This window comes from Helicoverpa armigera, chromosome 21, assembly GCF_030705265.1.
Source record: "Helicoverpa armigera isolate CAAS_96S chromosome 21, ASM3070526v1, whole genome shotgun sequence".
Classification (NCBI taxonomy): domain Eukaryota; kingdom Metazoa; phylum Arthropoda; class Insecta; order Lepidoptera; family Noctuidae; genus Helicoverpa; species Helicoverpa armigera.
Window position 1 is genome coordinate 7,037,961 of NC_087140.1, and position 23,718 is coordinate 7,061,678.

The window sequence follows — 23,718 nt, forward strand, 5'->3', positions numbered from 1 at the left end:
AGCAACCTGGAATTCATCTCTACTTACAACAAACTAAGTTTGGTTGAGAAGTCATTGGGCTTGTACGAAATTGCTCGAATTTCATCCGAATCGCGTTTTGATTGTATAAGTATTTTCTTTATTGATCTTCTGATCAATGATAGTGGCAGTGCAAAACTATTTGAAATATAGGTAGTATAATAGTTATTTGTTATACAAGAGTGCAAAGGCTCAATTTTGATGATCGAGCAAGCGAAGGATTCTAAAATTGATTTCAATAATTAGAATCTTGAGCGATAGCGAGGGAATCAAAAGAGCACAAGGTGAAAAATCTTTGCAAAACGTAGGTAACTTTTCATCCCACCTCATCGAGGAAATTTCTAAACTCAAAAAAAGAAAATGGCACGCACGTCACACACGGCAAATTAAACAGATGTACCTATTAAAATTGATTTATGTAAAAACTCAGTTTAAAAATGTAATGAGGTTTTAAATCGACCTCAAAACAATAAAAAATAATAATTTTCCCACTTCATCGAGGAAATTACTAAATGCAAAAAAACAAAATGGCGCGCACATATGAGTATCAAATTAAAAAGAAATTCCTATTAAAGTTCATTTATTTGAAAACTCAGTTTAAAAATGAAACGAGGTTAAAAATCTCTGTAAAAACAATAACAAAAAGTACTCAATTAATTGAATAATTTTTTTAAGCAGTATTTTATTTGTTTAATATGTATTTGTTTGAAAAGTCTTATCAAGATTGTTACAAATGGAGTATTGCACACGATGTTCTAAATTCAAATCACTTTGCCGCTCTAGAGGATAAAAACGACTCTTTCGCTCAGATATCAAAGGGTAAAACTACTTACTCTTTCCGAGATGGTGGGATGAAAAATATATTATATCGTTAGAAGAATGGTCATCCGAAACATGGAAGCGAGATCCCTCAGATCCCTGCTGCAAGAAATCGCAGCAATTTCCGTCGCAGTTGCCTGCATTGTAAATCCATGAATGTTTGTAGTTAGTAAAAAATACCTGACAGTTGGTGAATCATCCCTGGTGATCCGAAGTCCTACCAGTCTGAGGATAGCCCTCGGAATCGCGTATGTTTCATCGTAGATATCTACATCAAACTCCTGGAAATAAATATGTATCTATTATTGTTCTTATGTCTGTCAGTTTTCAAGTAGGTAGGTAAGTATTTTGCAAATATAGAGTGGGATCCTACCTTGGATGGCACTTCTTCTAAGTTAGATTTATGCTTTCTAGAAAAACACTTCTTGAAGAAACTCGTCATATTGACTCGACTATCCAGGAACAAGTTACTCCACTATTTGAAAGCCATTTTTATTCTCAACCCGTGTGAAGTTCCACACGAGAGTTATCAAATTTTTATATTGTTTGTCCAAGTTTTGGGAAATAAATCAGGTTTTCGAAAAACTTTTTCTAACTTACCTACTAGAATCCAATAAAAAGTTTTTGAAAGAATATGGTTCATGAACTTGAAACGTAGGTTTAGGTTTGTTTATTTTTTCTTTTTAGGGTTCCATACCCAAAGGGTAAAACGGGACCCTATTGTTTTCGCTCCTCTGTCCGTCCGTCCGCCCGTCCATCCGTCTGTCACCAGGCTGTATCTCATGAACCGTGATAGTAAGAGAGCTGAAATTTTCACAGATGATGTATTTCTGTTGCCGCTATAACAACAAATACTGAAAACTAGAATTGGGCACATATTTTGAGGGGCTCCCGCTCCCATACAACAAACGTAATTTTTTCGCTCATTTTATAAATAATGGTACGGGACCCATCGTGCGCGAGTCCGACTCGCACTTGGCCGGTTTTTAGAACCACGCCTACTGCTTTAAAAGTGGATACAAAATAAATAGTTTGCATTCTACGGGGTATATTGCAAACTTTTAGTCGGCCGATAGTTTGATCGGGAGATGAATGGTAGTGTGAACAACATAGATCTGAAACTTTTTGTGTTATTTCTACTGATGGCTAGAACTATTACCATAATATTAAAATTCGATCCCTATTTTAACACGCTTATATTAGCTTCACTTGTAACTATGTTATTTATTAATATCTTCAATTTTATTTTTGCCGCCATTTTAGCTAATTGTGAAAATGGTCACGTCAACCGTCACTCGAAGTGAGATGGAATTTTCTTGTAGTTCACAGATTTGCATCTAGCTTTTTATGTCTGTATAAACTAAGAACTTAAGTAAAATATGAGTTCAATGTAATGATGGCACTTCATTAAAGTCCTGGTATAGGTAATGGGCTAATGAAAAAAATAACTTTTTTTTTTAAATATATTTTTGAACACCATTTTTTTTTTAATGTGTCTGGCACTGGCATCGAGAACATGTTCAAAACTACAAAGCTTCATAAAAAGAAAACTCCAAACGATGCTTTTCGTATCCGTAAGTAGAGACACAAAAACTTAATAATAACTAGGTACATACCTCTAGTTTGTTAACACGTTTTTTTCATATAACTATTGTCTTCAAACCATAGACGGAACGCGGCAACAAAATCACGTGACTAAACACACATGTTTTTATTATACAGCCTACATCAATATTCCACAGGTAACAAATATAAATGACATTGCAAATCCAGATGCCTATATTGAGCATACAGGCTATTCACGTACTAACTATTAGGTAATCTATGGTTGTAGAACAATCACAGTGTTTATTTGGCTGTCCAAACTGCGAAATTAGTTTGCAGCTGCGTCACTGAAATGTATGATTGTAATGTTGAATTAATTAAGTGGTTAATAACTATCACTGCTAACGTACGAATAATTCATAAGGACGTATACCTATACGTAAGGAAGTACATAGGAGAGTATTCGAGAAACTATGTAAGAAAGTACATAAGGAGTTATATAAAAAGCACCGATATAATGTGATACTTAGAGAAGTAAATTATAAAGTATATAAGGAGGTATATAGGCACACGAGGAGGTTCATATCATACATCTAACTTGAATGAACATAAAACCTGAATTAATCAGGTAAGTTTTAAAATTGGTCTTTAAAGTAATTCACGTGGTCGCACCTATCCTGTTGGTGGTCAAAGTCGCTGACTGTTAAACCGAGACGAATAAATTATATTAAGAGCTGTTTTCCACTTATTTCCACTTAAAATCGTGTTAGCTCCTCAAGACCCTTAAAGCTTTTAAATGTATTCATAAGATTTTGTTTTCGTGATCCCTTTTCTTAGCCGTCCCTAAAGGAAATTATGTTGGTTCTCGGCTCTTTATTGCCGACTTTTTATTAAAATCGTTGGAATGAAAACTCTTTGTTGATAGGGAATTTTATGGCCAGTTATTTCTGTTATGTGACCTCGTTTGTCTAAATTTCAAGCTGACTGTGCCTTGCAGAGGGTTTGAATAATCTAAATATTTATCTAAATATTCGAAATTTTACTTTAAAAAATCGCAAGGGATAAGTGAGTGTTAAATAAGTAATAAAAGCCTCTCTCACTCGAACTCCAACTCCGATTATTCCTAAGTATTATTCACAAGTGGTTTCTATAATTTTTTAACGCACTGGTGTTTTCGTTTTCTCTTTTTAATTAAAAATGGAATATGTGCTAATCACAGTTTCAGTCATTTGTTTCAGGAAAGCAGGGCTGACAGCATTCTTTTAAATGATCTTCATATTTTTTGTTACATTAACAATATGATGCAGTATTTCTTTTCTACGAAAAAGCTTAGGTACCTATTCAAATGTTTTGGTACATGCAAACTAATTAAATAACACTTAATAATGATTAACTTTCACCCAGTTGTAGTTAATTTTCTACTAAACCAATATTGTTTCAAGCCTTCATTGTAATCGTTTGATAATAACAAAAGGGACAAATTGTTTGTTTCTTATTGTTGTATTAGTAATAAATAGCTTTACAAAGTATTGTGGTGTATATTATGTATTTACTGTTGTTGAATCACATTGGTTGGCGATACTCAAACTTTTGTTTCAAGGTTTTTAGGACAGAATAAAATAATGTTTTCTAGTAGCTGTTTCATGTGGTTTTACCCGGGTATTGAAGAAACTACCTCGCGTTTACTGAAAATGTAACCTGCAATAGTGAGGGACCTAGCTATCTCTGCAACAATTTTTTTTTAATCATTTAGGCTGTTTTAGCGCACAGTCGCAAACAAACTCACTTCAGTGAAAGCTCACAAACTAAGTACTTACGTATTTATACCAAAGTTATTTTGTATGAAGACGAACAGACGTATAAAGTACAGAGTAACCACATTTATATCCTGAGTTATCTAATTAATTTAGCTACCCTAATTCATATCTAGACTTTGAGTACCTACCTCCACCTAAAGCGTTTCAGACTAAAATTAATCCAAGTTATTAAGAAGTAAAGACCAACAGTCATTTATTCGCGGTCAGCCATTGTTAGTATTGTCTTGTGTCTGATAATGACTTCCTTAATCAACGATACCACGTAGGTTAAGCGTTGGCGCACTTTCGGCAACTGTCGGCAGTAGTTGGCCGACAGTAAATCGAGAATCCCTGTGAACCTATTTAGTCGTCCGATAAAGCTAATTGCACGCTAGGCACCGTACATTTCCATATTTTATCTCATCTATTCATAACCACATCACCTTTCACCAATAGTATTATCCACGTCTCGTAAAATTTGCAAATGGGTCCAACAGATCCTGAGATTAAGGCGTTCAAGCAAACAAAAAAAACCCTGCAGCTTCATAGTTAGGTAATCGGTAAATACCGTAGTTTTTATGTAGCAGCGATTTTCACTGTAGAAATATCTGCGTCGGGCAAATAACTGGAACTATTGCTGAAAATTCATTGCGACTTAAATGGACATAATTAAAACCACTAGTTGGCACATTTTAGGCAACTTGACACTTCCTTCCTATGTTACATTCACTAATGAGTATTTCTAGCCTAGTCAGCTGTTTTCAAAATTGAATTTAACAGATAGTTTTAACATTAACTATGGAAATTATATCACATTAATATAATAAACATGATAATTTGGGTGTTTGGTTTTCTTGCACGCAAAAACTAGTGAGTTTTATTACTGAAGAAACATACAGCTACAGTACCTTAATATGTATAAGCTACTTTTTACCTAGATGCTGGAAGTTGGTGCCCCGATGTGCGTGCTCTGTCGGATTGAAGTCCGTCTGATTCGATACACGTCAGACGCGCTCACGGGGCAATCTGCAAGTGTGCGCCTTACGTTATTATTGTGTAGTCGCATGCGAGCCATTGTCCATTAATATCGCGCCAAAAACGACACAATTGTATCTCCATATACACTGGAATAACGACACTCTTTGCTATAGGTAGCTACTAACCTTTGTAATGAGTATCGAACACTAATCGCATATTATACGCAAATAGATTACAAGTCTACACTATTAATATTGTAGAAGATATTGGACAAAAAGATACATACCTAAGTAACTTAAGCAGTTTTACAGAGATTACTTGATGGGTTAAAACCGCCAAAACAGTCTGAAAAAACACTGAAAGCCATTTACGCACAACTGGAAGCTAGGTCAAAAATCTTGACATTTTGTTTATGGTTCCATTTTTAAAACACCGTAGAAGGAAAGGCAGGTCAACCTTTTATATGATACCGCTCCAAACTTTTGCTCAAGATTTGAAAAATAAAATGTTCCGAATCTATGCTCAAGATTTGATACTACATCATACTTACATTGAAATAAGACCTTCTTACTTCTTGCCAGTTAAATTCGCGCCTACAATATTCGATCTTCAAATATTTGATTTAGGCATCAAAGGGTTCCAAAAACTAGATTTAAAGACAGACTGTCAATAGAACATTTCAAAGATTTAATTATTATCCACTGAAGCTGAAATATTTTACCGCTCTTTCAAGACGGCTATAAAGGCTAGGTTTTAAGCTTTTTGACAAACTCAATTTTACTACAGCATGGCTTTGACTTTGATATACAAAAGCGATATTAACGAAATTATTTTCAGTCATGATTTAAATCAGAATTAGAGCACTGAATAACAAAAGCAAGATTTCTTCGAAATTAAGTTAAATTAAAGATGGCTAATAAATACATAGTAATTGCAATTTAATGAAATCATAGAATGGTTTCAATAGGCTGTAATATGTTAAGTAGATTAATAAGTAATTGATTAACAGTCTAAAGCTAAGCGAAGCTACAGATTCAAATAATTCAAATTGTTACAAATCATACGATTTAAGCGCCTTTGCCAAAAATAATATAATGACAGAAATATCGGATCATGACGTCTAAGCTTCTGCCACTATTTACATTAATGTGGAATGAGAATCATTTGCTGAGTATCTACGTAGGTACCAATCTGCGCGCCACGAGTTATCGTAATATAGGTATTGTCATATATCTAAACTATATAAGCAATTCCACATAACCATTCAAAAATTATTTATAAAACAAAGCTCTGAAATTCAGAGTTTTTTGGAGCAAACTGTAACTTAAGTTTTCTGACAGAAAATGTAATTATGTAACCCTAAAAGAGTTTTCACACTCGCGGTTTTTATCGCGCGTAAAACCGAGCAAATACGCGCGACACGTCCCTAAAATCTGTCGCTCGGTTTTAAACATCAATTTCGTTACGATAGTTTTGACATTTTTGCTCACTGTACAGTTGCTGTCAGTCAAGTAACCACGGTATTTTCCCTTGAAAACATTTGGTATCCCTAAACTAACCGCGCACGTTGCGCGGAAAAACCGGGCGGAAAATCCACTAGTCTGAAAACGCTATAAAAACGTCGAACAAAAAATATGAGTTTAATTAACTGAAACAAGTATTTGTCACTATTGCCATAATTATAGCGAATGTAGGTGATGATGAACAGACAGATATTGTGCCGGTGTATGTACTGACCTTGAACGAATATATTCATCTACACGTGCGGGAGGAATGTTAATTACCTTTTTGTCGCTAAACTGTATTGTATGTGCGTTATGATGAACGAGTATCTATGAAAATGTTCACCTATAGGTACTAGGTACATACAACATCTACATATATATAGAAGAGTTTGTTCAACGTGCTAATATGATAGAACTGCTGGACCGAAAAATTATTACTAGGTTTTGGTAATTATATACCTACTTATCTACTCACCGTGCTCGGAGTCAGACCACTTGAATATAAAATAAGAATACTGAAAGCTCCAAGTTTGTTGCTTATGGCAATTGGGTTTCCGTGGCTGATTGCAACGCGCCAGTTTGCTAAGTGATAAAAATTTTACCACACCACCTAAACAGTTCCATGTTCAGGAACCGACATTTTAGTCTGAAAACACTGTTGGCGACTGAAGTTATATCTACATAGTATATTTATTTAATTTAAATAAAATAGAAACTTCCATTAAATACTTAAAAAATAAGTATATTTGTCTTACAAAGTTTAACGCAATCTCCGAAATGAGACTTAAGTAAAAGTTATAGTGCTAAGCTTTTAGCTGGAACAACTTTAACTACGAAATACTAGACTAGTCTAACTTAGATTGTAGCGACAATATATTGCTAAGAGTATTTAAAAAAAAACTGAACAAGGCGAAAGTTATCGTTACTTAATTCTGTGTTATTTCTATGTAATTTTATAACAAAAACCTTAGTGAATGATTACGATGAAATTGTGAGACAATATAATAAACTGTTTTTTTTACTTAATGACTTAAGCGGTGTTAATTGGAACGAACTAAAATTTTAATGACGACGATTACTTTTACGATGTTCTGACGAAGATGATTGTAAATTAACCAGCTTCTGCTGGTGGATAAAATGTAGCCTTCTTCAATAAATAGTATGAAAATTTATATAGTTTGTAACAACGGCTATATCGGGTGTGTCGTTCACCATCACATTCAATCATATCGCATATACTTTATGATATTCTATGGCGAATTGTAAAAAAAATAACCTAATCCATTCAGTGGTTTAAACACAGGAGTCATTTTTCGTTTTTATAATTTACAACATCATGTGTAAAGCAGAGATAAAGTTAGGAGTATCGAATGTTTTGATCAGTTGACAGCTGTCAGTTTTCAAGGGAGAATTTCAGTTGTTTGTAATGACTGGCATTTATATGGTGTTCTAATTTTCGCACATTTTTATTCTATTTACTTTGTTTGAAAAATTCACTTTTTTATTTTTACGTATTTTTCTTTTTCCTTTGCGCTAATCGACACATATTAACCAGTATATTAACACATTTCATTTAATGTGATTGTGAACGACACACCCGATATATTAGTAAAGTCATTATAGGAATGTCACGACGAACTAGGACAAATAATAGAATTCCTTATAGGAAGGATTTTGCAGTCACTGAACTCGTGTAAATATAGATTTTATTTTATTTTTGTTAGAAGGAAAAGTTTTAATTACATCTCTCGACCCCCAAATAAGTGTTGATTACGCAATATTTTCAAATTATGAGGAAATTGACAGTTCAGCTGTATGTTTTATTTAAAATATTCAAGTAGATTTACTGGCGGAAATGTAGCATTTATTTTTAGACCTTTCTGTTTATATAGCGCAAAGATACATATAATGAGAGCTGTCTAAATCGCTTATGGAATATTTTTCCCATTTTCGGAAAAATATAGACTACTCTATCTGTCTACCAAATGTTTCAGTGGTTTGTGCACTTTCGCATAGTAATTATATTTGTGTGGACTTATTGTTACCCTTATACCCCTCTTCATGCATAATCGCGAAAATAATGACGTCACATTAAAAGACCCGTTTACATTGGCGCGTCAATTGCGTTTTGGCGCGATAATTATTACGCCCATTTCATCTGCTGCATCGCGCTTGCGATGTCAACGCGTCTGAACCGCACGAACTTTGCAAGGAACGCGTCGTCAGTCGAACGGTAGCCGCGAAACGCGGCAGTCTACTCACCCCCTTATTCACCTCGCAAATATTTTCGAATCCGCGCGCGAAATTCAAATAAAGAATGTATTGGTTGTGGTTCCTGTGTATCGAATGAAAAAAAATAAGATTATTTTTTAATGTAGCAAAGAGGTTAGTTATGTATTTGTTTTGACAGTGTTGTGAATGTGATTTTTTTGGTAGCGGACTTCTGAAGTTCAGACTGGTTTTGTTTTGAAAGGAGTATAAGATACGGTAAGTTAAATTAAGTTCTTATAATTATACAATATTTGAGCGGGATATTAGGTACTGTTTTTAACGATTTTGAAAAAAACTCCTTAACATTTTTTTTTTATACAATATTATAATCTAAGCTTTTTTAAATGGCCTAGAAACCATAATAAACAACTGAATATGTTTGAACAATATATTCATGCGTACTTACAGCCCCTGCCTATTAGGAGCTAAACAAATAACCATCAAACTTAATCGGACCGGACGTATCGAACCAAAAAAAACAATTATCTAATGACAATCAATGGAGCTAATAAAAAGGTAGCAGAGTGATCTATGACGTCACTTACCTAAAGGATAATTGATACTTCGTCGTCACTTCCGGTGGTCTCAAGGTCAAGTCACATCGGCAAATAAAATATAGTCATGTTAAGTACTAATAGTATATTACTTGGTAATTTGGACTTACTTTTTATTCTTTGATTCATGTATTTGACTAACGATTACTTTTCAATATTTAATATTAAAAAAAAAAAACATTTCAAAGAAGATGTTTATGTCAGCTGGAATTTTTAATAAAAACTTACATATTTTCATGTTAAGTTTCCTCTCATATCAGATGACAAATATAGCACGCAGTATTTCCGTAAAGAATTTTTGCGTAGATCTAAATAAACGATAAAAAACATCCAAACATGGACAGAAGGAAAACAGAATATAAAAATAGAACAATAGATGGCTTAGCAACGGAATAAATAATAATTATTATCATTGAGCTATTTTTATCCTTCTGCTGAAAATAAAGTATCAACTGACTTATAAAGAAAAAAAAACAAATTGACACATCACTGTTGGATCTAATTATTTTGTAAATAATACTGCACTAAGTATGTATATGAAAGCAACGATAGCTAAGGCCCTCGCATCCTGAGAAACCCTCTTTCTGCACATGGATAAAAAGTAGCTTATATATGTTATTCTGATAAGCCTATATATCGGGTGTGTCGTTCACAATCACATTAAATGAAATGAGTTAATATACTGGTTAATATATGTCGATTGACACAAAGAAAAAAGAAAAATACGTAAAAATAAAAAAATGAATTTTTCAAACAAAGTAAATAGAATAAAAATGTGCGAAAATTAGAACACCATATAAAAGTCAGTCATTATAAACAACTGAAATTCTCCCTTGAAAACTGACAGCTGTCAACTGGTCAAAACATTCGATAGCCTAACTTTATCTTTGCTTTACACATGATGTTGTAAATTATAAAAACGAAAAATGACTCCTGCGGCTAAACCACTGAATGGATTAGGTTATTTTTTTTACAATTCGCCATAGAATATCATAAAGTATATGCGATAGGATTTAATGTGATTGTGAACGACACACCCTGTATACCTAAGTAATATTGACTGCCAAGTTTCATCAAAATCCTATTTCATTATTTCATCCGATAGGTATTTATGTGAAAGAGGAACAAACATGCATAAAAACAAATAAGCTATAATATTAATTGGATTAATTAATAGGAAATTGTTCGAATCGTCATAAAAAAAATATTGGACTATCGCAGACTTTTCCGCCTAACCACTAGTTAGTTGCTGAAAGAAAATATATTCCTAAAAAAATAACCTAAGGTATACATGAACAAATATCAACTATATCATAGTCGACAATTTTTTAACAGCAAGAAAAAATAACGAGACGTAAACTGGCTTACAAAAATAGTTTGATTAAAACCTTAAAATACCCATTACAGTACCACAGATAACATAAAAGAAAATGGCGTTGTTTATTCCAGAAAATTGTTCGTCGACTGTGAAATTAAGTCGCATTCCATTTTATTACTTAATCGTCTTCCTGTTACTTGGTAAATTACTATACTGATTTAATAAGACTTATTTCTTTATTGGTATTATTATAGTCAACGAGTTTAGTATTATTTTAGAAACTTTTTATAACTTCTTGTTATGTTTACTTGTCTATTTCCCGTAGTTAGTAATAGGAGCTTAAATTATTTTCAATTGCCAATTAAAAATAAATACAAAGGATACCTATATAATTATAAATAGCATAAATAAATTTACAAAACTCGTTTACAGTTTATCGACGACAATAAGCTCTTTCAAAAACTTTCATAAGTCACTACAGCCTGTTGGAAAATATCATTAATTAGCTATAATTTTTTAAATGAAGAGTATTTTCGTTGTACCAAATATTTTGGCAGAAAGATCCTACTCTTACCCCATTTGATCATTAAATAGTATTATTATAGCATAGTATGTTTCAGAAAATATTTTGTAAATAATTATATTAAGACTTTTATTGTAATGTTTTTAAAAATAATACAGGATAGCAAGTCCGATTTAAGCTGTTTAGCGGTCGTAGACCCGAGATCCGCTTATCTCTGGGGAATAATACGATAGAAGACTGAAATGGATTAAGGAATCGCATCGGATTTACGATAAATGTTACCTAAATGTTAAAACACCATTTAATGTCTATGTATATTATCATCATGATGTTATGTAAATCAAACTTATAATTCATCTTTCAGTTTGTCAAGTTCTTGACGAATAACTTTAAAACAGCACAAGGCAAAAATATTTTAGAGCTTAATATTTCATTCTCCGAGCCTTTTTCCCAACTATGTTGGGCTGACCCCAACTTAGTTGGGAAAAAGGCTCAACACAAGGAGCTACTGCCCTATCTGACCCCCTCAACCCAGTGACCTGGGCAACCCAATATCCTTGGTTAGACTGGTGTCAGACCTACTGGCTTCTGACTACCCGTAACGACTGCCAAGGATGTTCAATGACAGCCGGGACCTACAGTTTAACGTGCCATCCGAAACACTGTCATTGGGCCTTAATGTTCCAGTTGTAACAAAATACTGTTTTGAAGACCCTATCTACATATTTGACTAGCTGTACCTTGGAGTTCCACCTTCATCCTCAGGGAACTACAATCCTGGATATAAAAAGGAGTCTCCGCCCTTTCTCCGGCTTTAGGCTATGAAAATATTTAAATCATTTCAGAAGTGTTGACGTGAAAGAGCGACGGACAGAATTACTTTCGCATTTATAATTTTAATAAGTATACATAGATAAATAAAAGAAAGTGTAAAATCACTCTGTAACTCTTACAATGAATGAATGTCACTGGCCGTTAAGTCAGAGATCGTGCACGGAATAACTTGATTACCTAATAACAGCTAAACACAACTAAATTGTTGGCACGCAGCAATTCTCAATTCTTATAAAGAGCAATTTTAGTAGTAATCGTATTTATTTAATTTCTTGTTGTTTTTATAACGAAATTGTATACTACGTGGAACTTGGTTTCATTGGGATTTTCCTTTCTTGGAGCTACCTAATAAGTATATGAACAACCTTCGCATTTTATCCCAAATAAATAAAAATCAGCAACTTTTTGAATTTTATCTTCATTCTTTAGCAGATACGATGTAAAATGCTATGCAATTATTTCTACCGAATTCGCCAACGGCTAACACACCCTCTTTCTTACTATAACTTAACCCTAATACATACAAATGTTCTGAAAGAAATGAACAGATAGGAAAATATCTTACCGAAACAGCAGCATAGATAGATAAGGCTGAATGATCGAAAGCGTTCAGTTTCAGGGTCTTCTCTATTATATGTTACAAAACAAAGCTTCTATCTATCTGTTTACGAAGATACCGAAAACTACGGAACGAATTTTCATGTAATTTATACCAATAGAATAATAGAATGATTCATGAAAACTGGTTTTAACACGTCCCGTGAAACGACTTATTTACTCATTTGTAAGATTTTAATTGATATATTAGTGTTATACTTGTGTCAAGTCAGGGCAATTCCCTAGTTATAAAATTAATTATATTGAATAATCCGGGGCACGTTTCTACGTCCCGATAGAGATCTCCGACGACGTAATCTGAAGATCAAGTTCAAATTATATCGAAACAGACGAAAATTACCAAGATTACATGTAAATCGAAAGATTGAATAATTCATCTCTTTGAGGAAAACGAGTAGACGTAATCTGTTATGTAGCTTACTAGCTTCCTCCGTCGGCTTCGCCCGCGTAGAGTTCGGTTATATCGCGTTTCCAAGAGAACTTTTCAAAAGTCCGGGATAAAAACTATCCTATGTTCTTTCTCAATGTCAACTCTATCTCTGTACCAAATTTTTTTATAATCAGTTCAGTGGTTTAGACGTGAAAACGTAACGGACAGACAGACAAAGTTACTTTCGCATTTATAATATTAGTAGGGATTGAGCAATCTGTGATATAGCACAGATGACTAAAGTAAATATGCATATGCGTAATTGCGTAAGTTCGGAAGCTTTCTAAGATATGGGATGGGAAACTTTTCTTTACTCAGATTTTTAATGCAAGAGAGTAAGTAGGTACACCATTTTTTTTTGTCTAAGCAATTTGATAGTACTCCTTTTGTTAGATATAGTAGGTTACAATTGCTACTGTAATAAGAAACCACTGGTTATTAAAACAGTTAGAAGTAAAAAATTAAAAAGTTTTTGCTCTAAAGGTTTTTTATGAAAAACAGGTTTTTTTAATAAATTGTTTGATTTACTTAGTATAAATTGATCCGTAAGGATATTTTCTGAAAATTGCATTAAGTTGTTATTTTGACAGCTTTTTGGCGTTTTCATTAGGATGGTATTACAACATAAACATATTTTTATGTGAAGTTTGATGACTTTCGACACAACAATTTAATTTAAATACAGATTTTCCTTCAGTGGTTCTACTGAGGCTTTCTTTATGTATATGTAGATGATAAAAGTTTTATACTTTCTGAGAATAATAGTTCTGTTTGTTTCAATGTATTTTACACTGGAAGGTCAAAGTTATAAAATGTAGCTAAATGTCAGGGTCATCTTAGGGACTTATAGTCTTTTTCTTTTTTATTACAGCTTTAGCTCTTTTTTTTATACGAGGACCTAATTCTAGATAAGATATCGGTGTCGGCATTATATAAAAAAAAACTAAAAACAAGCATTCTTAATCCTTTTTTTGGATGATACTCCAATTTACTCCATAAAACTTAACTTAATAAGAATTAAAAAGAAATAGGTAAATACCTATTTTCGTGTAACGGATATAGAGCCAAATAAATGAGGTAAATTGACCATGCAAAAAACTGGTACTCAGCTGCATCTGCTTAGACTGGAAGCCGACCCCAATATAGTTAGGAAAAGTCTAGGCAGATATAATATGACATACTTATATTGAGCTTGCTTGGAAATAATTTCATTAGCTTTGGCATAAAATTATTTACAAAAAGATAAGCAACTCATTGGACATTTTGTATACAGATTGCAATAAACTAATAAACAGTCATTTTTACCTTTAGAAAGGGTGTGAAAAGGTTTTATTTTTCAAACTGAATTCTAGTAAATTGAGTTCAATTACCTGCCATTTTAAATTTAATCTACAAAAGCAATGTATTTTGTATTTCAAATGGGTTTAAAAAATTCTACACTAAATTAATCAATGTACTAACAGAAATTCAGTTGAAATGTTCCAGTCGTTAAAAAACTTATTTTATTTCGATAAAGTGTATAAAAACTAAAACTAATACTTATTGCTAGACTGACCATAAAGTCGATTTTCGTTCGTTTTATGTGTACCTTTATGGAGGGAAAACTACGATAAATTGAGACGTGATGTAAGTAGATACTAACTTACTAAACTTAGTTCCACTCACATAAGCAGTAGCCGCAAAACGCTTTCCTTGAGTAATATGACTGCATTTTTTGAAATTAACGTAACTCATACAATATCGACTTACTACTGGGATTTCAATAACCTACCTATATATATACCTATGTATATATTGTAGTAGAATAGTAGTAGTAGTAGTAATAGTAGTAGAATAGTCAGTAGTAGATAAGTCGTAATACATATTAGCATGCATTAAGTAGCATTATTATCATTTTATCTGGTAAGTAAATCGACAAAAAGATTGGTTATGAAAATCCGCATTTAGGACGCTGACAACTTAATGAATGAAAGCTTTACGGCACTAGATATGAAATAGACTGAAACTAATTGCGACAAACATTCCTCGACTTGATCATTTGTCGAAACACAACCCTTTCTCAGTAACCTTGTCAAATTAAATACCTTAGATTTCCATTACCTCTCTCAGGTTGGATACCTCAGGAATCCTCTTCATCATAAATATTTTCGGGACACCCTTCTTAGAAGTCGGTTGACGGCCCGGTAATAAAATTCCACTTAAACAGGGTCGGACTTAGGGATGCATAAAACTTGTATTAGGACGAATTTATTTTTATTGCATCCAATTTCTTTGCTGTAAAAGTTACTGGTCGTATGCTTGAATAGTTTTGGTCGTTGCGTTTCTGTAGTTTTATAGTGGTAGATGTAAAATATTTTAATATCAATATGTAAGTTTTTTTACATAAAATGATGAAATGGTACTTTTAGTTTTAGTAATTTGATGGAAGCAAACAGCTTAATATAGGTATTTCGAATGAAAAAATACAAGAATTTGACTCTGTGTCCGCAAATGAATTCTGCAAATAAAAATACATGTATGAAACGCTCATTAACGTTGGGTTCTCCACAGAACCTGCGTGCGTTGAATATGAATAAATCTGCATTTTCTGCCCATATGTTTTTGAATCTAATTACCTTTGTAAACTGGTAGACTTTCATGAAAAGGTTAACCTAATTCATGAGAATTAGACAGTCTTTACATAAAGTACATGAAATAAAAACAAAATAGCATTTAATTTCCTTACCCAACTTAGTACATCCTCTCCAATTTAAATAAGGGTATAATTATTTCCGAACCGACATCAGTTCTCAACCTTTTAATAGTTTGCCCGCTACCCACAAATTAGAGAAGGGCTAAGTTTAAATGAGGTGGTTCGGGCCTCTTCGGGAATGTTCGGGAGTAATCGTGTTTCGCTCGACTTTGTAGACGTGTCTGGTGGGAACCATCAATTTGTTAAATTATGTAGGTATTTTTACATGGAGCATTTGGAATTATACGAAATTTATATGAAGAAGTTTGGTGGTTTATCTTTTACTATGAAATGGCCGATTAAGATGGAATTGGGTGTTACAATACAATGTTAACTTAAATGTGACTGCGTTTTGTCCACGTGCTGAAAGTATTTCCCTCAAGGCATATGTGAAAATCCCTTTAATAACCACAATTAGTAGTCAAACCATGAAATTAAATATAATATAAATATTTAAGATCCATACCACCAATAGGTGTAGGTATAAATCTATAAACGCACGTAACGTAATACTGATATATTCGATTCTTTCACTATTATCCTAGTTTTGTGAACATAAAGTATATCCTACCTACAGCACTTAGGGATAATGTACCTTTCTAAGTGAAAGATTACCTCCCACGGAGAAAAGTTACCTTAGAAGAGAAGTTTACCTCCTAGTAACACACTAGAAAAGAAACATAGTACTGGTAAAAACATACCTATTCATGTATATCTAACAACAAAAGAGTGATACAAGGTTGGCGTTTTCAGGACCCAAATGAATGAAATCCTTTTTTAAATAAATAAAATGATAACTTGGAACCAAAATACCTACTGCTTAATTAAGCATAAAGGTATTTTTAGTTTCGAAAATGAAAGCCTCAATTTCAAGGTCTCAGAGTTTACCAAGTGTGTAACTCGTATATTTTAGTACCAAATAAATATTTATAATTAAAAAAGTTTGGAAATGTTTACTCGATAACTCCACAGCGACGAAATTGATTTTGTAAAACAAACTTTGGCTCGGTAGAAGAGCAGTATATTTTGGTACTAGCACAATATGTGTAATTAATTTAAGAGTGACGTATTTATTTACTAGCTATAAAATTACTGGTTTAAGGCTACTGCCATACCAATTTTCAGCCAAATAGTTCCAGTCGTTCTTAAGTAATTATAAATAGTGCAAATATAACGCGACTTTCTTTTGTATATTGATAACGATCTTTAACAATATACATAAAGGTTACGTCTTAGTGGAGTTTAACTTTTTTTTTTTTTTGTATAATTGAAACGAGAAGCGAATAAAAACAATGCCCATTTTAATTCGACGTTGGGGTATGTAAAGTAGGACACAGGTGCAATCCGTTTTCCTGCATTTGGGTAGCTTATTTGTATGGCTCACTTTAATTCCGTGCTGTGAGTAATAATTTATTGTCGCAAAAAAGAAATACATAATATATGTATTTAGATCGGAATAAAATATTTGTTTTGGGTCGTTTTCTTTTCAGTAAAAGTTACAAAACAATGTAAGAAGATCCCAGTAGTTTGAAAAGGAGTTTATGTTCTGTAAACGTATATTAACGTAATATAATATGTTATTTCATTGTAAAGAAATCTAATAAAGGACCCAAGAAGTCATAAAAGGAAAGTATTTGGATAACAACGGTTTTTATATTACATTTAACAGAGTATTCATGGTTTCGGTAGTAATATGAGAATTTATATGACTACAAACTTAAAATGAATATTCTGTTTATTACGTTTATTATAACCAATTTAGCTGCCTGTAAAAAATCTGTAAGACTTTATGTTAAAGTTTATTACTAGAACTAGTATTTATTTTTTATTTATGTATTAAAAGTCTACCAACAGCTTTTCTGTGTAGGAAAAACTTAGAGTACATTTAGATTTAGTTATGACTAGGACTTACACAGTCGCCAATTGTACCAACATTCACAAAATTCACAATATCCATAGTATTTATGTTGATGTGATGAATCCAGATTATTCTAGACACTTAAAATATGCTACAGGCACGCCTTATAACATCTCGAGGATACCTGGACAAAGTCGGAAATCACCAACCCGCATTGAGTCACAATCACTCAATCCTTCTGTGTGTGAGAGAAGGTGTGTGACCAGCAATGGGACGATAAATAGGCCCATGATGCCCAGGTGCTAGTTAACAACTTAATTTATACAATAATATTATTAATTCAATTAGTGTTTCGAAAATATACCCGACTACAAAATTTTACAAACACCCACGTACTGCGCTAATTTAAAAATAGCTTTAACAAAGTAAACAAATACATAAAAAATAGAATACTTTTCTTCATATAAAAAATACAAGTAAAATAAACAGCTAATAAAACCCGTATTCACTCGCGTGACATTTACGAAGTAAGCAACTCGTCGGTAAAAGCAAATCTTAAACTGGTCGTAAACACCAAATGAGTGTGAACGCGCCTTAAAAGTTGGTTCGAAGGAGGTTGCAGTTTACATTGTTTACAATCCTGTGTGTACTAACTTTATTGTAAAAAATGATACCTATAAATAAATATAAGCACATACATACCTTGTGCATGTGTACCTATATGTATTCTCAAACGCAGAACAGAAGTTGTCACACACAATGGGTAATTCAATTTCATCTTGGAACTATTAAGTAATAAATACTTCCTATTTGCAAGTTCTCTAATAAAAGTATTACGCAATAGTAATATGGTACCAATAACTTAGGAAATATTAACATAGGAGGTACATTTAATATAAAACCACATATTATGTACCTAATAATATTAGTATTATTCTTTCCAACATCTATTCGTAGCAACAGATGCTACGCGCTACGCGACTACGCGCTACGCTTCACAATGAGACTAAACATTATTTAAATTTTCCCATATTATACATATGTATAATAACTATCATTTATTCTAACATTCAAGTAATACCCAAGATATAAAAATGCGGTATTCAATATAAATAAATTCTTTTTTATAGTGACAAGTCGTACGAAACACCATCTGAAGCCAATAGTAATGTAATTTGAAAAAGATCTCGAAGAATAAATTGGTTTTATATATTTTTAGTCTATTGATAAAGTTCTGTTAATAGATTTTAATACTGTAAGTACATTTTATTAGTTAGGTCGTCGCAGAAGCTATGGTTGAACGAAAGTTTGTGATTGTTTTTTGATACATGATTTTTTTCTGACGTGCTGACTACGATTACTAATATAATTGGACTATACGACTATAATTGGAAATAGTCTATTATTTGAAGCTTCTGTGTAAGTTGAAGAACGTAGCTGTACTACGTAGCCTTATTTTGAGGAAAATGAGCACAATGTTATTTTACATCTTATCCATCCATCCATCCATATCCATCCGCAATAATAAATGAAAATTCGATAATAATCTATAGTTACTATTATCATTTTCGTAGTTCAATTATTTTAGTCGCGCCCACAGTTTATTATTATATACTTTTGCTCATTATTATTTAAAAAAATAAGACCTCAAATATACATATAATTCGTGAGGGACAATTCTCAGTACATACAATTACAAGAGAAAAGAAAAGCCAGTGCTATTCCCCAAAAATATTTCCGTGACAAAAACATTTCTTATCCTCTTTCAGTATTTACGAAGCTGACCACTCAGCTTAACTGTCCTAGTAGTTCAACTGGCTTCCTAAACGTTGTCTAGGACTAGAAACAGTGTTACATCAAAACATTGGTCCTTTGTTACCATAGAGACCAAAATGACTAGCGGAGATGTCATAACGCAAAATGTTCTGAGAAAATAGCGCGCCAAAATGAGTGTGTTCGGGGACGAGGAACGTTACTAGCTCCGCTATCATACATCCTTTGGAACCCGTCATTTTATTTAAAAACCAAATGGAATGACTCTCATCTTAGTTCAACAGTAACTGGTCGTTTTGGTCATGCCTACCATGCGTTACTTGATCTACAAGAAGGCGTCTGACCTACCCGCCTTATGGCATCTCTGATCTTTCCTCCGTTTTTGTTACCAACTACATACACAAAGTAATGCATGTTCCTCCTAACCTCGACTCTCCGGAACACTTTCAAGGTCAATGCTCCCTTTATTTGTTTTCGTATCGAAGGATCACTTTCTAGTGTATCTCTCTCTAGTGTATTTGTTTGAGAAAACTTTCGGGTCAGCCAATGTAGTAGTTTTGGCGAAATACATAAGGGATTTTAGCATATGTTATGTACGAATGGAGCCTGGATCACGTTTTTTAATCCAATTTTAAATTTCATTCAGTTTTAAGTTTCTTATTCGGATAAACACTCGAGTGTAACTTATTTGGGTTAATTTATATTTTTTTATTACTCCAAGTCGAAATCGAGTACGTAAGTATAATAAAATGATGGATGCAATAAAACACAAAGTTACTGTAGATACAATACTAGACTACCAGAATGTACCTATTGATATATTTATCCTTAATAAACCAACACAACTTGTAATCTATGTTAAAATATCATTATCAATGCATTCGTGCTTACACCAAGAGCCAAAAACCAAAAAGTCTGCAACTCCAAAGAGTATTTATTCCACCACTTAATTCTCCTTACGTCAATCTGGTGCTGAATGAATAACCTGACCTACAGATATGGCTGGCTGAAGTGGAATGTTTTCCTACGTGATTCAAATTTCGAATGCAAGCCGCCATGTTTGGAATGCTAGTGGGTGTTCTGTGTAATATATCTCTTGCGTAGTGCTTGGAAAATTTATAGGCAGTAATATTCTACATTTTAATCTTAGTATTAAAAAATAAAAATGGTGTCTTAAAGATCGCGTATTTCTTTTATTTAAATTACTGAATGTAGCGATTGTCAGGCAGAAAGAATAGTTACTAATCGATGGAAATAAAATATCTACAAGGTTCAAGGATTTTTTATGACGTCACAATTTCTTTAGTGATTTAAATGATACTGTGCGATAATAGTGTTTATATAAGAATTACATATAGGCTACTTTGTAATTAGGTGCAGAAAGAAGTTTCCTTGAAATGAGGGTGAAACTTCGAGCGGTATCTTCCACCAAAGTGATTTTATTCATCAGAAATACGTTATTAATTTTTTTTTAGGAAAAACACAAATGCTGAGCAATTTATTTAGTCTCCTACCACTCTCAACATCCCTAGACTACAAAATAAAAAAGTACATAAGCTCCGAACTGCAGTTAGTTAGTTCATAATGCTTATTTAGTATGTCCATATTAAAACCAGTAGCGCTTAATAAGCGGGGCGATAGAAAAAACTAATTTTAAACAAAGTTAGCGAACGTGGCTTGTTTCTAAAACTACTGATAAGCGTAGCGGAGGAACTTTTTAATTATGTTTTTTATTGTTGGGGATTATTTAATTAGTTGTGATTATATTGTGGCGGGTTCTGCAATCACTTGGTTAATTCTATTAGATGGATAGTTATCTCTGTTGTGGTGCAGTTTTGATTTTGAAGATTAAAACTGTTCAGCTATTCCTCGTTGACGTCTTAAGGGCACTTCTGAGGACCTTCATGTTCTTACAGGCTCTATCTGTGTACCAATTTTAATCGGTTTATCAGTTTTGGCTTGAAAGCACGAAATACAGATAGACAGATTGACTTTTACATTTATATAACAAGGGTTGAGCATCTCCTCGACTATGGAGGTAATCCAATCTGAGATTTAGTTCTTGAATTTCAGTTTGATAGAAAAATAACGTAGATATGTGTTTTTTTTAATTCATTTAATTTAATTTAATTTTGCAGCCCTAGAGCCTTATGTAACTACCTAAATATAATAGTCTCTGGTACACAACAAAGAAATAATGGAATTCCAATACTGATCCATTTTCTTTATATACCATTCTTCAGCCTCGATTACAGATAAGCAAAATTCGAGTCTGATTTACACAGCTTTAAATCTGGCTAGAACTTTTTAGGGGTCGCGAATATATGGAGTATCGATTCGGCGGGGTACAAAAGTTAAGCGTGATGTAAACCATTTATTAGTCCTTAACCTTTGTCTAGAATGCTGCTTAAAAAAAAAACTTTTATTTTAAGGGCTTTTATTCTTAGTATATAATGCTTTTTAAGCGCAGATCTTGTCGAGAATGAACATTAAGACCACTTTTAAGTACCTACCGAAGAATTTTATTTTAATCCAAATAGTTTTCAGAATGATGGCAGAAATAGCTGCTGAAATCTTGAAAAACCCTGTCCTTTCAAAAAAATACAAACTTCATTTCAACGAGTTATGTGAAATTAAATAAGTAAATTAATATTAATGATCATACTATTCGGTACTGTATTTGCTACTCTGCACGAGAAAAAGGAAATACAAAAGATGAAATCATAAACGAAGGTAATATTTCAATGAAACCCACTCTGAAACCTAATATCCTAACTACAATATAGTTACCTATGTATCTATCTTATACCATAGATAGACTATTACTATTCCGGTCTGAAATTGCCTTAGTATACGATATATTTGCATAGAATTTTGATGAAGTTGTTACGTATAATTTGGCTTCATAGTTATAGCTTTCAAGTCTGATTATAGGCAAACGTGGCCATTTACAAATACTCGTATAACATAATAAATATTCAACATTATTACATCATACCTCGTTAAGTCGATATCAAATATCAGGATCTCGTATATATCTAAAGATGGACATATTATTATGACATAAAGTTAAAGGAACGGCAAAGGAAAGATGAAAGGAAATGAACCAAAGATGTGAGGTACAGGTATCAGATTACGGAACTATCGAAGTTCCGTACATGATGGGAGTAGATATGAGGAACTTATGATATATTATTTTTTGATAAGTATTAGAAATAAGTGTAAATACGTTATGGAAAATACATTTGTTTAACTTACCTATAAAGAAATAGTGGTTTCCACACGTCCCGGAGAACTTTTTTCCGTATCCGAACAAAATAAAACCTGTTATTCGGTAGATTTAGTGAAAGAATTTTTCAAATTGGGACCTACTCATCTAAATTGAAGAAATAAATAAAATAAAATTTCCTACTCTAATTTCGGAAAAGCTCAAACACTTTTCTTCTCTATTACATTAGTACGTAATTATTGATTTGTGTTTTTTCACACAACAGGACAATAAAAATAAAAAAGTTTTCAATCATCAATGACTATGTATCATCCTGGCTATGGGATACGTATTTGTAGGTCCCACTCCAATCGATACGCTGTCAAACACCCCGTACACTGGCAGATGCTGCGATTTCAAGGTTAGCAGTGATTCTTGTGTAAACTGAAACGAGGATGGAACGAGCGTTTACTACTTTAAGGATGAGTTACATGTACTTATCTATAACGATATCTCAATCATAAGCAACTTTGACCAATTGGCGGTAATATGAAAGCCAGTTATCGTTATAGTTGTGAAGTGAAATCCACCCTCGGGATTGTTTGTAGTTATAACCATGTATGAGGAAAACCAGCCGTCAAATGAGTGGTTTGGCGGCTGGTTGGTTCGGCTGACTTGGCGACAATTTGACGACTGGTTATGGAAGATTATCGACATAATTAAATTTTGTATTCTACCCTCAGTGTAAGTCATATATCTACAATAAAATACAAAAAGTTTTTTGCAAGCAAACATAAGTACGACTGAAGTGTGACATTGCTGAGAAAATACTTAGTAGCTCTACACGTTTTCTACTACAATATTTTCTTCTAAAACAATAATAATTGCACTCTTACCATACATTCGTTTTATAGCAGACATTCGCCGCAGTCGACATCA

The 23,718-nt window shown here is 32.9% G+C and overlaps 1 protein-coding gene across 2 annotated transcripts in view; it reads left to right on the forward strand.

Moving 5' to 3' along the window:
* Positions 1-8,819: 8,819 nt before the first annotated feature.
* The window catches only part of LOC110373600 (soluble guanylate cyclase 88E), a 75,058-nt gene continuing 60,159 nt past the window's right edge, over positions 8,820-23,718 (forward strand). For both annotated transcript variants that reach the window (XM_021330914.3, XM_049849257.2), the window contains exon 1: positions 8,820-9,148. The gene's annotated coding sequence lies outside the window, so the exon portion shown is untranslated. The remainder of the gene's footprint in view (positions 9,149-23,718) is intronic.